Below are 14,139 nucleotides of genomic sequence, written 5' to 3'. Positions count from 1 at the left end.
GCAAAAGAAAAAAACAGTGATAAGAGTATGAAAATGTTCCAGGTATGGTGCCACATGCCTGTGATTCCAGCACTTGGGAGGCTGAGACAGGAGGATCACAGGTTCAAGGCCAGCCTCAGCAACTTAGGGAGACCCCCCATTAAAGAAAGAAGGAAAGAAAAAAAGCAAGTAAGCAAGCGCTTGGAGATAGACTATCCCTGGGTTCAATCCCTAGTACTACTACCACCACCAGAAAGAGAGAAATAAAGAAAGGAAGATTGAATTTTTATTTACTTAGAAAGCCTTTGACTGGCTGACTTTAATGAAAGTTTTGAACTGCCCAGATGAATTCCAAATATCTCTTTATGCTGGGCTGACCTTCCTGGTCCTGCTGTCTCACCTCCAGTGTAATTGCCCTCACAGTCTCAGCCGTGGATTGGCTGTCTGAAGAATTCTGCTGCTCTCTAACTCACTAATTTAGGAGTATAGAAAAAGTTTTAAAAACTCAGCACTAATCAAATATTATCCTTACCTAGCTTAACCTTTACCATTACTAGAGAACCAAATATAGTTGGAGACCTTTAATTATAAATACTGCTCTCATTTCATCAGCAAAACAAAACGGCCCGTCCTAATTCGCCTCATTATCATTTTGCATGTGGACCAGCTGGCTTCTGCACAGGAGCTGGTCACACCGGCTTATTAACTGTAGCATTCCCCTTCACCATCTACGAAATGAAACGCAACGATATTAGCAATCACGAGAAAGAGAGAAAAGCAAACTCACCAGCTACTTAAGTCTTGAGAGCGCAGTGCAGAGTGCTAACCCTGAATCAGAGCGCCTCACTATCCCGTGAGCTACGTTGTGATGTGAGACGACAGTTTGCCAATAAAAGCAGAAATAAATCTGCGGAGCAAAAGTTCACAGAGAGTGCTCCATTGCTTACAGAATACATCTCTATTTTTTAAATCTTTTTACTCACTGATTATTAATTGGAAAGAAATTAGGCAATGACGAACCTGACTTTTGTCATTTTAAGCCACTTATTCTTGTATTCTTGGACAGTGTGATTTCAGAATCATCTTCTCTTTAAATGAAAATGATCTCCTTTTGATTCCTTTGTCAAAGTGGTTCACCTTTTGGTTTTAAATCGATGTGGAACCCTTTTTTCTTTCTTGTCTCTTTGTTATTCAATTAAATGTAGCTGCTCCCTGTGGATTCAGAGAATGTTTTATGTAGCCTTGCGGCTGCTTCCTTAATCTGAGCTTTGTTGCAGGTGCTAGGTAGTTTGTGAATATTCGCGTATCTTTCCAGAGGTGTAGTATCAACTTTGTCCAAGTGGAAACTCTCAGAGGCTTAAAGATCATAGAAGAGGATCTGTCTCCTGTGGCAGAGAAAGATACTCTGTGGAGACAGGGTCTTGACTATGAAGCCAGAGTCTTCTTCCAAGGCCTCCAAGCGACAGCAGCTGGAGTAATTTTCCGCTAGTGCTTCACTTGAGTGTCATGAGGTCTCCCGTAGGTGGCAGTCTTCATCTTTATTTTGACATTTCCTCCATAGTCTTTATTAGGAACTCTTTGCCCCAATATAATTTCTTTGTAGAAAATTTTTCTCAAGTACAGATTCCGTGTAGGTTTGGTAACACTGTCAATCAAGCAGGTCCTTAATATTATCCAATTTTAAAGACACAAGGGAGCTCAGAGCACTTTAGTTAATCACATGACTCTTTTAAATTAGATCTGTAGGACCATCACATGTTTTAGCTTTTCATTCCACAATGAGATTTTCTTTTTTTCCCCCCAAAGATTTTAAAAGAAAAATCACATCAATTTTTGTTCTTACAAATTTTAAGATTCCTTTTCCATAAGTTAATTTTATTCTGAGGCTATATAATTATGTTAAATTGAAATAGCACAAAAATATGTTTTCATTTCCAAGTAGTTGAAAGATATTTTCTAAGATGTGCTAGGCCCTTAACATGCCTTCTAAAAGTATGGAGTGACTTACCTAACAGGTGACTTCATTGGTATGTAGTTCTGTTCATATACGTTATTTCTCTACTGAAATGATTCTAATATAGGCTTTGTCTAATGAATTAGTACTACTTGGGTTGATGGATTAGAGTATACAAGATCATGAGGAATAATTGATTCAGGTATAAGAGGCATAAGTTAAATGATTCTCTTTCTGCAAGGCAGACACAGCTCATTATTGAAGTTTTCCCTGAAATAAAACGAAATGTCTTTAAAATAAAGACTTATCAAAGCTAGGTCAAGGAATGCTGCTTAAGGATGGTTAACATTTGACATATACCTAAATAAGTAGATGCCTGCCGTGTGGCCCAGTGAGGGACCAAGCCTGTCCTCAGTGGGTGGGCTGATCATATTCTATCACAGGGGTGGAAAGACATGGTGTATTGAAGGCTGGAGCACTAGATGGAGAATTGTCCCAGATGCAGAGCAGCTCAGTGATCTACAGCAGTTTACTGTTTGTAAAATAAAGGGAGCAGATTGGATGGTCTTTAAGATTTATTTGACAGGAACTGTCTAGGAAGTTAAGAAAGCTCCCCCTCCTTTTTTTTTTTTTTAACTTCTCATGCTCCAGATTTATTCACCAGTAATTCCTGCCTCAAGGCCCATCTTCTTTGCAAAGGCCTCTATCAGCCCTACCCTAATCCCACCATCTCAGGACCACCTCTGAATGGTCCCACTCTGCCCTAGGAAGCCTTTGCACCCTTCCATCCCTGCTGGCAAGGCAGATTTGAGTGCAGTGCTGCGAGGCCCCTCTGTGCTTTGGATTTTTGATGGTGGGGATTTCTTCCCACTGCACATTTTCTATCTGCCTCGCCTTTCACTGTTCACCATTTGTCACATGAGGGTTGCAGCTTGATTAAACTAGCCACGGTGATAGCAGACGTTTTGAAATAGAACAGATGGCAACAGTGGTATTGGATTAAATTATTAACTAGGATCCCTGCAGCAGCCCTTAGCTTCGACACAAGCCCAGGGAAGGACACTTCTTGGCTAATCAAAATTAGCTCGCAGAGTGGATGCAGGATCAAATTCCTTCTAAAGAATGGATCCATTGTCATCTCAAGGGTTTTCTTTCTCCTTCTACCCATCCCCCCGCCCCACATTGAGGAAGAGAGAGATTTCTATTTCTCCTTTTCAATATGTCATATGATTCATCATTAAAAATTAATTCAGAGGCAAGAAAGAGCCGGTCATTCTTCCAATGAGGTTCTGGACTATGGGTAATTTTTAGTGTCCTTTTTTGAAATAACATGATTCGTAGGACAATTAAAATAATTCTTCATGAGCAGCACCGGTCATCAGACAGACTTCTGTTCTGTGGACAGTGACTCTACAAGGTTACCTCTTGACCATACCTGTGTGTGTGTGTCAAGTAAGTGATCTTTCTCATTTTAAGCAGCCTCCACAATTTCTTATTAATAAGTACGTGCATTTTATTGACCCAGAAGGTTTATCTTGTGTGGTATTTTCCAGTGAGCCTGAAAAGCACAAAAATGAATGAAGGTGTTTAAGGATTTAAAATTTGTATTTCAAGTATGGTAACCATGCATAAAGATGAGTAAGTCTAAAATAGTCCTGCACAGTCTCCTCTTTTAGATGTTACGCTTGATTTAAAAAAAAAAAACAGTAAAACAAATTAACAAGCAGTAAAGGCACCATTTAAAAATAAAGTTGGGCCAAGAAGATTTTTTTATTTTAAGAGCTATAGTTCCTCCAAGAAGTGGTTAAAAGGATCATTTAGAACTCTACATTGCTGCAGCCTGTAATCTCGGGAATTGGGAGGCTGAGCCAGAAGGATGGCAGGTTCAACACCAGTGCGGGAACTTAGAAGATAGACTGTATTTCAAAACAAAAAAGTAAAGTGCCCTGTTGTATAACACAGTGGCAGCGCACCCTTGGGTTTGATCGCCAGTATCTCCCCCACCAACATACACACACACAACACACACACACACACACTAGAGTCTTGACCAGAACTCTGTTATATCTTATTTTTCTTTCTTCCCTCCTCTTCCAACTTAGACACTGTAATCTTTGTTGATGTTATAGTTCATTTTCAATTGAGGATTTAAAATGAATATGTATATATCATGTATCCATTTCTATATATCATATGACATAGCTATACCTCAGCTCTGCATATAACTCATGCATAATATTTAAAAATATTGCTTTTAAATCAATATTCTTTAACAATCTGAGAGTTTCTGTGTTCAAAATAAAGACTATTGATTTATTTTTGTGGTATTGGGGATTGAACCCAGAAGCATTCTACCTCTGAGCTATATCCCCAGCTCTTTTTTAGTTTTTATTTTGAAACAGGGTCTCAATACATTGCCGAGAGTCTCACTACTTGCTGAGGCTGTCCTTGAACTTGCCATCCTCCTGTCTCAGCCTCCCAAATACTGAGATTATAGACATGCACCACTGTGCCTGGCCAAAAATAAAGACTTTTAATGCCTAACTGGTCTTAGTATACTGAGTAAATGGGCAGTGCTTCTTTCTTGCAGCTTTTCATAGTTTTTCTTTTTGAAAGTTTTTGTTTTTATTTTGTTTTGTTTTGTTTTGGTGGTACTGGGGTTCCTGGAAACCCTTCTACCTCCAGACTACACTCCCAGACCTATTTTTATACTTTTTCATTTGGAAACAGGGTCTCTCTCTCTCTCTCTCTCTCTCTCTTTTTTTTTTTTTGTGTGTGTGTGTGTGTGTGTGTGTGTGTGTGTGTGTGTGTGTGTGCGTGTGTGGTACTGGGGTTCCTGGAAGCCCTTCTACCTCTGGGCTACACTCCCAGAACTATTTTATACTTTTTTTTATTTTTGGAAATAGGGTCTCTTAAGCCAGCGCGGTTGGCTTCGAACCTGCAGGATCCTCTTGTCTCCGCCTTCCAAGCGCGGGGATTGCAAGCATGCACCACCACGCCCTGCTTTTGAAAGTATTTTTTAGAGAAAGTAATTTTATGTGTCCTAATCAGACTTTTATTAAATAAAATATGTAACATATTAACCAAAGTATGTTTTCAAGACTTGATATATGGTAATTAGAGAAGAATTGGAACACCTAGATTCTCAGTTTTTTATATACGTTAATTTCTAAGTATGAGCTTTCTTATTTTTAACAGGAATTAAATTTATCTGTCTGGCTCATTTAAACAAAATGACTGTGACTCTAACAGAAGTAAGAAAATTCCCAAGAAGCAATTTGGGGAAAAGCAAGTTGTTTTAATTTAGTCATTGAACTTGAAATAATGTATAATTTGGACACACAAATGGAAGATAATAGATAAAAGTGAGATCACAGCTGGGTGTATGGTGCGTGCCTGGATATGGGCGGCTGAGTCAAGAGAACCACTGGTTCCTGCCCCATCTCAGCCATTTAGCAATATCGTCATCAACTTAGACTTTGTTTCAAAATAAAAAATAAAATGGTCCAGAGTTCTAGCTCAGAGGCAGAATGCCTCTGGGCTCAATCCCCAGTACAACAACAACAACAACAACAACAAAATTACACAAGGTTTTTAAGAGCAACAGCTGAAACCATAGGCCCATCTTTTCCTCTAAATGTCTGGAAAGATAGTAAATATTTCCAGCTTTGAGGAGCATATAGTCTTTTTTGTGGAGGGGGGTTACTAGGAGTCGATCCTGGTGGGAGGGGGAGTTCTACCACTGATCTACCCACCCAAGACCTCTTTTTTTTTTTTTTTTTTGAAACAGGGTCTTTCCAAATTGCCACGTGCTTGTCCTCGAACGTGTGGTCCTGCTCTTTTAGCCTCCCTAATACTGGAATCACAGGCCTGTGCCACCAGGCTCCATGAGGGGCATCTACAGGTTTTGTTGTGGATGCAAGCGTGCACCACGCCCGGCTAAGAGACCCTATTTCTAAAAACAAAACAAACAAAAAAAGAGGCTGGGGGGTCCAGCTCAATGGTAGAGTGCTCCTAGGTTTAATCTTCAGTACCATCAAAAATAAATAAATAAAAAGAGGTTTCTGGACCTGGTGGCACACACGTGTAATCTTAGCATTTGGGAGGCTGGGACAGGAGGATCGCGGTTCACTGACAGCCTCAGCTACTTGGTGAGGCCCTTTGCAACTCAGTGAGACCCTGTTTCAAAATAAAGAATAAAAAATAGAGCTGGGGGTGGAGCATTCAAGGTAGAATGCCCCTGGGTTCCAACCCTAGTACCACAAAAATAAATTAAAAATAAATTAAAAATAAAAATAAAATTAAAAATAAAATTAAAATAAATTAATAATAAAATTAAATAAATAAAATAAAATAAAATTAATTAAAATAAAATTAAAAATATAAAAAATTTAAAAAGAGGTGAAGATATATATATATTATATATACATACACACATATATATATATACATACACATATATGTGTATATCTATATCATATATATATATATATAGGTGGTGGAACTGGGGTTCCTGGAAACTCTTCTACCTCCTGGCTACACTTCCAGACCTATTTTACACTTTTTTATTTGGAAACAGGGTCTCTTAAGCCAGCACGGCTGGCTTCAAACCTCCGTGATTCTCCTGTCTCCGCCTCCTAAGTGCGGGGATTACGAGCGTGCGCCACCACGCCCGGCAAGAGCTATATTTTTAATAGTATATGATTGAAATGAAAGATGAGGAAAGACCAAATGATAGAAGATGGAAGAGGTAATATGAGGATGGTAGGGAACTTGCTTAGCTTGTGCAGGCTCCTGGGTCCAAGCCCCAGTACCACACTCACAAAGATAACACAAGGTGCACACTGGAAGCAGCGGGCCATTCAACTAGTTAGCAGCTTAACTCTGACAAGAGGAGCAAAGTGATTGTGTTGTCTGCAAAGCTGATTCCCCTCCATTAAAACATGACTCTTTTTGTTGTGGTGGTGGTGATGGTACTGGAGATTGGGCCCAGGAATGTTCTACCTCTGAGCTACGCCTCCAGCCTTATCTTATTTTTTAAATTTAGAACAGGGTTTCACTAGGTTCCTGAGGAGGGTCTTTCTGAGTTGCTAAGATTGGCTTCAAGCCTGTGATCCTCCTGTCTCAGCCTCCCAAATAGTGAGATTACAGACCCTTTATTAAGCTCAAAGCAGCTTCGTTGACTCTTGAAAGTTTATTAATTTCATAAAAAACTAAGCTTGTCCCAAAGTCCTTATCATCCCAAGGACTATGTCACTAAGTTCTCATAGCCTTGTGATACAAATACTATTACATCCACTTTTCCAGGGTGGACTCTTCACTACTACACTATGAAGTCGAGTTTCCCAGGTCCAGGGTATTAGAACTTCATTTTTCTTTTTGCTTTTGCCATGTTATATGACTGGCTAATGTTGAATAGGAAGTGCCATGGAATTATATATTCTCTGTTAAATATATAAACTGAGCAACTTAAAACCCATAGACCCTTCCTTAAATAAACCAGAACACTGAAGGATCAAAGTATATGATAACACTTTCCTGTTCATATGCCTATACGCGGGATATAAAGAGATGGCAGTATTATTAATAAGCTTTTATAAAACACAACCTAATATGTAATACGGGTAACAAACATGATAATGAATCGGTTTATTGCCTGAAGACCTGGGCTTGTGGACTCCTGGGGCAGCTTGGAATAGTGCAATGGCAGATGAGGTGCCCAGGATGCAGGGGTAGGAGCTGCTCCTGCACCCAGACCTCCCCCTCCTGGTGTGTGAGTGCCGGGGCCGTGTCTGCCCATCACCATGGCCACTTGCTATTAAACTTAATGTTGGTGAGAAAGGAAATTGCTCCATGCATGACGCGAACCGCACTTCATTTCTGAAAGGGAAAAGAGCGTTTTTCTAACTTGTCCTAGGGGATCAGAAATGTGTTTCAGGCCTGGTGAATATCCTTTCCCTTTGAAACGAGAGCCAGTGGGAGTCACTGTAGGGTTTTCTTTGATTGTCATCACCTCTTCCGTGGTTATACTCAAATCTCAACATTCAGTGAAGACTACCCTGACTTGTAAATACGACAAGACCTTACCACCCGCACAGCTCTCTTCTATTCTGCTCAGTCTTCCTTCCTCCCTTCCTCTCTCTCTCTCTCTCTCTCTCTCTCTCTCTCTCTCTCTCTCTCTCTCTCTGAGCTACAACCCCAGCCCTTTTTATTTTTTATTTTGAAACAGGGTCTCACTAAGTTGATAAAGCTGGGCTCTAACCTGCAATTCTTTGTCTCAGCCTCCCACATACTGGGCTTACAGGTATGATTCACCATGCCTGGCTAATATTTATTTAAAAATTTTTTTTTCTTTTTCTCATACTGGGGATTAAGCCCAGGAGCATTCTACCTCCTAGCTACACCCATAGTCCTTTTTTATTTTTATTTTTTCGGGGGAGATAGAACCAAGGGGCATTCAACTTCTGAGCTACAACCCCTGTCCTATTTTTTATTCTTTATTTTGAAACAGGGCCTCACTAAGTAGAACCCCGGGGCTTTCTGCCTCCGGGCTATCCTCCTAGACCTATATTATATTTTTATTTTGGAAACAGGGTCTTACTAAGTTGCTGAGAGCCTCACTAATTAGCTGAGGCTGGCTTTGAACCTGTGCGATCCTCTTGTCTCAGCCTCCCAAGTGCGGGAATTACAACTGTGCGCCACCCTGCCCAGCTTTCTATTTTATTTTTGAAACAGGGTCTTGCTAAATTGCTGAGGCTAGCCTCAGGCCTGCGATCCTCCGGTCTCAGCCTCCCAAGTATTGGGATTACAGGCGTGAGTCACTGTGCTTGGCTAATATTTATCTTCTTAATTATCTTTTTAATGAGTGCATCTATATTCACATACCATTGCTGTATACGTGAAAAGCTCTGCAGGCCTGTGCATGTTCAAGGTTTTTTTTTTTTTTTAAACAGTTTCTGTTTTCAGTTGAAAGCGTGCATGGTGATATTTAATCTCAAAAGTTTAAGAATTATGGATAGAAGCATTTTTGCCCAGAACTCAACCTGTCTTTAGCGCAGATGAGCAGAGTGAGTGACTCCTGTTTTCTAGAGAATTTTGCTCATTAACTTAAGACAACTATGTATCTGACTTATAGTATTAATTATTCCTCAGTTACCACCTGGCCATTTAATTACTTTTAAGTAAAGCTATGTAAAGAATGAAGAACAAGAGTTGGAAATCTATTACGCATACGGTAATGTGCTTATGGTATATTTCCCTTTCGTTGGTTTGTTTTCTTGGTTTTGTTTTTGCATTTGTTCAAAAAGTAAGGTGAAGGGGCTACAAGGTTTGAAGAGGCATCATTCCAAAGCTTTCCCTGGCGAGAGCCCCATACATAAATATTATTCTTTGACTAAAAGCCTTTGTTATAATTAGTATGTTTTGAATTAGTGGATTATTACATTTTTCCATTTGGTTACAAGTCTGCCTCAAAGCTATAAAATAAGTGGTCTAAATTGTTTCAGAACCCTTTTTGCTGGGGCAAGACATGAGGCAATCCCTTTCTCGTCCAGATCCGTGTTCTCCTTTTCTGTCCCCATCCTTTCCCTCCTGGAATATAGTTTTCGGTGCCTGCTCAACACCTCATTTCGGATTCTTCCTTCCGTGTCTGCACTTCCTCGGTTCTCTGTGGTTGACAGCAAATAGGCCAGAGCACTAGATCTCAGGACAGTGTGTTCAGGTTGAAGGGGAATCAGAGCAATGTTTTGTTTTGTTTTGTTTTTTTGAGCCTGCTACTGGGAGGAGCGATTGTAGAATTATTAAGACCGGGTGCTTAGTGCTAATTACATTTAAAATAAAGATTGAAAGGGTTAGGGTACGAATGCTTCATTTGGAGTGAGGGAATGTGTTCTTCTCTCTTTTGTAAACGTGCTGGCAGCCACATGCAAATACACTTTGGAACACAGGGCACTGATTCCCAGCTGCGCCAGGAGGGTGAGAGGGGCAGCCTGTCTGCAAATGCAACCCAGTCGTCCTTGAGCTCGGATGATTCTATTCTAAAGTTGACTGCTCCTCACTGCTCCTCTGGTTTGGGAGGCAGTGCCTGGGGGCGTGGCCAGGAAACAATAGTTTGACTCTGTCCTTCCCCGTGTCAGTGCAAATCCTATACACCCAGAATTGACTGGAGAGTCCAAGAGTCAGCATGGAATTGCTCTAGAACTTGCCGGCTCCTGTGGAAAGATCTGGATGTCCATAGAGGTCTGGTGAAAATGGGGAACTCAGTTTACAGTTTGCTTCATCTTCTCTAGAGGGAAATCCACAGTGTGTGTGTGTGTGTGTGTGTGTGTGTGTGTGTGTATGTTGTTTTATTTTTTTAAATTTTTTTGTATGTTTTATTTTATTTTATTTTGTGTGTGTTGTTTTATTTTATATTTTATGTGTGTGTGTATGTTGTTTTATTTTTTTTAATTTTTTGTATGTTTTATTTTATTTTGTGTGTGTGTTGTTTTATTTTATATTTTGTGTGTGTGTGTGTGTGTGTGTGTGTGTGTGTGTGTGTGTGTGTGTGTGTACTCCAGAGCAGAGAGACTTCTGCTGTGTGGAGAGGAAATTGAATGAATGAGCACAGAGGCAGAAAGCCTGATGTGGCCATTGTGCAAATAAGATCCGATTGGCTTTCTCTTTCCCAGCCGGTTGTCACTGGCCGCGCCCAGCCTTTAGAGATTAAGTTTCAGTGGGAGTTTTTCAGGTTCAAGGACTATTAATGGTTTGTAACTGCCTGACAATAAACCCAACCCCAGACTTAGCACAGCCCTGGCAGAAGTCTGAGAATATGAGACCAGAGGAAGAGAGTTAGAATCTGGGACTGGAGGAGCACAGCTTGCCACCTGCCTGCTGGACCAGCCGCTAATGTGACTTCAATTTCTAAACCTTATGTAGGCACCCTGGAGATGGTGGTGTTCCTTAATGCAAAGATTAAGTCTTTCGTTAAACTTTTTAAGAAGAAAAGTAAGTAGTTCCTCCTCAGCACTTACGTGTGTGTGTGCGCGCGTGCCCCTTCATCCTCTTGAAGTGTGAAATGGTGTGAATAGAATGACTTAAACTACATTCTATACCAGGCTGTTCAAATACCTCGGACTTTGTGGTTTTAGGACAGTATTATGTGATCTTAGCATGTCTTATTTTTTTATGGTTGGGATTTTTAAGTGACTTCAGTTTTGTACTTCTCAAAAGAAATCCTTTAAAGAAAGAAAACCCTTTGTGTGTTTCCTGTGAGGTCCGGTGCACGGGTTTTGATGGTTTGGGTGGGTATGCAGCTGGGCTGGGGCCCCTGTGTGATCTGTCACACAGGGAACCATCCTCTGACCCTCCCGCACTCTGTCTTGTGTATTGACGAGCTGAGGCCAGGCTCTCTGGACCGATCAGTGATGTTACAAAGGACAAGGCTTTTGTGGTGTGGCTCCACTGTGTGCTTACTGTTGATATAGTTCTAATAAGACCAGGAGCTTCTTCATTCCTTGAAAAGGCAGTTCTTAATTGCATGGCTTATTTTTACCTGGTTATTGTTTATTTCGGTTTAGCTTAGTTTAGGTTTTGGAAAATGGATCAGTGTACATGGGCCGGGGCTCTGGTAAGAGAAGCTTTGGAGAAAGCAACAAAGAATGGCGCTCTGGGCGCATTTTCTGCATCTCTTTGCTGGAAGCCTGTCTTTGCAGGGACTGATAGCAATCTGCCCTGGCAAGAGGAAGAGACAACGGGTCTTTCATGGGAGCCAGTTGGTAGCTTGCACTGGGGCTGACGGTTCGATCACACGGATTCACACACCATTGCTTGGATATGACTTGTAGTTGGCAAAATTTCCATATTTTCCAACTATGAAGTATGGTAGTTAAATCTTTAACAGATTGTAAGAAACTTTGGATACAGTTTGGGGGACCTATGGCTAATTTGGCACAGTGTTTGACTCTCTGAAATGTACATCAGAATGAAGACAGGTTATCGTGGATTTTATGTGTTAAGATTGATGGTAAATCCAGGACTAGTGGCAGACATCTCGATACTTGGGAAGCTGAGACAGGAGGATCGCAGGTTCACAGCCAGCTTCAGCAACTTAGTGACGTCAGCAATTTAGTAAGACCCTGTTGCAAAAATTAAAATAGGACTCTGGGTATAGCCCAGAGGTAGAATGCACTTGGATTCAATCACTGGTGCTGCCCTCCCCCAGAATGATTATATGTGCCATGTAAAACATTTATCCAACCCGAGATTACATGAAATTTTAACTGTCTAATGCATGTGCTATTTTTGTCAAATATTATAAGCAAAAAAACCCAGAATTTTTGTTTGTTTGTTTTTACCTTGAAGTCTAGTTCTCAGTGTTAATTTCCCATTTAATAATTTAAGGAGAAGGTGGGGTTCTTTAAGAAAAAAATTATTCTTTTCAGATTCATAGAACTGAAAGTATAGTAACTAGAGAAGGGCAAGGTGGCACACCTCTGTAATCCCAGTACTTGGGAGGCTAAGACAGGAGGATCACAGGTTGAAAGTCAACCCTAGCAATTTAGCAAAACCCTGTTTAAAAAAAATAAAGAAAGAGGCTGGGAGTAAGGGGGGGCGTGGTGGTGCACTCTTGTAATCCCAGTTTGGGAGGCTGAGATAGGAGGATCCCGGTTGGTGGAAAGCCTCAGCTACTTAGACCCTTTGCAACTCAGTGAAACTGTTTCAAAATAATAAAAAAAAATCAGGCTGGGGGTGTAGCTCAGAGGTTCCATCTCCAGTAACTTAAAAAGGGGGGGGGGGGCTTGGGATGTAGTTCAATGGTAGAATGCCTCTGGACTCAATCCCCAGTACCAATAAATAAATGAAGTATATAAAATAAAATGATGTAGCCGCTATAGGAAGATCATTGATGGAGTGAGACGTAAACAGGTTGCAGGGGACTGAGCGAGGCTCAGCTCCTTCCTCACCAGGGCCTGGAAGTCAGGGCTCCTTCAGAGTAGGGTCCACTGTCCCTACCATAGCCGCGCTTTACACAAGTTGTTTCATTTTTACACGTGCTGGTTCATTTGATCTCTCTCTCTCTCTCTCTCTCTCTCTCTCTCTCTCTCTCTCTCTCTCTCTCTGTAGTACTGGGGTTCCTGGAAGCCCTTCTACCTCCGGGCTACACTCCCAGACCTATTTTATATATTTTTTTATTTGGAAACAGGGTCTCTTAAGCCAGCAAGGCTGGCTCTGAACCAGTGCGATCCTCCTTTCTCTGCCTCCCAAGCGTGGGGATTACAAGTGTGCGCCATAACACCCAGCACTCATTTGATCTTTATAAGGATTCTTAACAAGCAACTGTGCTGTGGGGTCTGTTTGGTCCATTTAAAGCAGGCTCACATTGATTCAGTAGTTCACACACACATATTCACTGTCCTTTGGGAACCTGTTTTGCCATCTAGTTTCCAGGTAGGTGCATGGCGTATTGTAGCAAAGGTGTTCAGGGTGGAGCCATGGCGCATAGGTCAGAGTCCGGGAGGACTCCCTGCTGACTCACAATCCCAGGATCTGCCGGATGCATAGGACTTAGACCTGTCTCAGCACAGGCGCGTTCTGTTTTTCTAGTCTCTCCCGAGTCTGGGGTAGGGGCCAGGGGACGAGAGAGTGTTGCAAGGCTGCCGATAGGTTTGTGTGGTGCTGTGGGCTGTACTTGTACTCCAGCTTAGGTTGTGTTGTTAAAAGTGAAATGAAGAGGTTCCAAGCCCTAGGCGATTAAAGGAAAATTAATTTAGGGATTTATCTTAGTCTCGGGATTGCCTATTATTCCCCCCTCCAATGTTTTGAACTCTTTTTATGTTGGGAAAATTCAGTTGAATGGACTTATGTTGGAAGAAGTCAATAGCTGTAATTTAAAAATAATTTTCATGAAAGTAAGTAACGGGAGAAAAACTTATAGCACAAATGGATCTCCATATCTAGTAGATATGCCATTTAAATGCGGTAAATTTAATGTTTTTGTGAATTTGTATGTGTGTATGTGGGAGGGGGGTTGAGGATTGAATCCTGGGGCATTTCTAAGCTGGTCCCCAGCCCTATCTTATTTTTTATTTTGTAATAGTATCTCACTAAACTGCAGGGGGTCCCCCTATGTTGCTGATGCTGGACATGAACCTACAATCCTCCTGGCTCATCCTCCCAAGTACTGAGATTATAGACATGAACCACTGTGCTGGTTTATGCTAATC

At 41.1% G+C, this 14,139-nt stretch overlaps 1 protein-coding gene across 1 annotated transcript in view; it reads left to right on the top strand.

Moving 5' to 3' along the window:
- Window positions 1-14,139, top strand: part of NHSL1 (NHS like 1) — a gene marked incomplete at both ends in the record, with an annotated part of 271,764 nt that overhangs the window by 182,335 nt on the left and 75,290 nt on the right. The window lies entirely within an intron of this gene.

This window comes from Muscardinus avellanarius (genome assembly GCF_963383645.1).
Source record: "Muscardinus avellanarius genome assembly, chromosome: 8".
NCBI classification, from domain to species: Eukaryota; Metazoa; Chordata; class Mammalia; order Rodentia; family Gliridae; genus Muscardinus; species Muscardinus avellanarius.
Note: the sequence above shows the minus strand (reverse complement) of the source record. Positions and strands in the feature narration are given on the sequence as shown.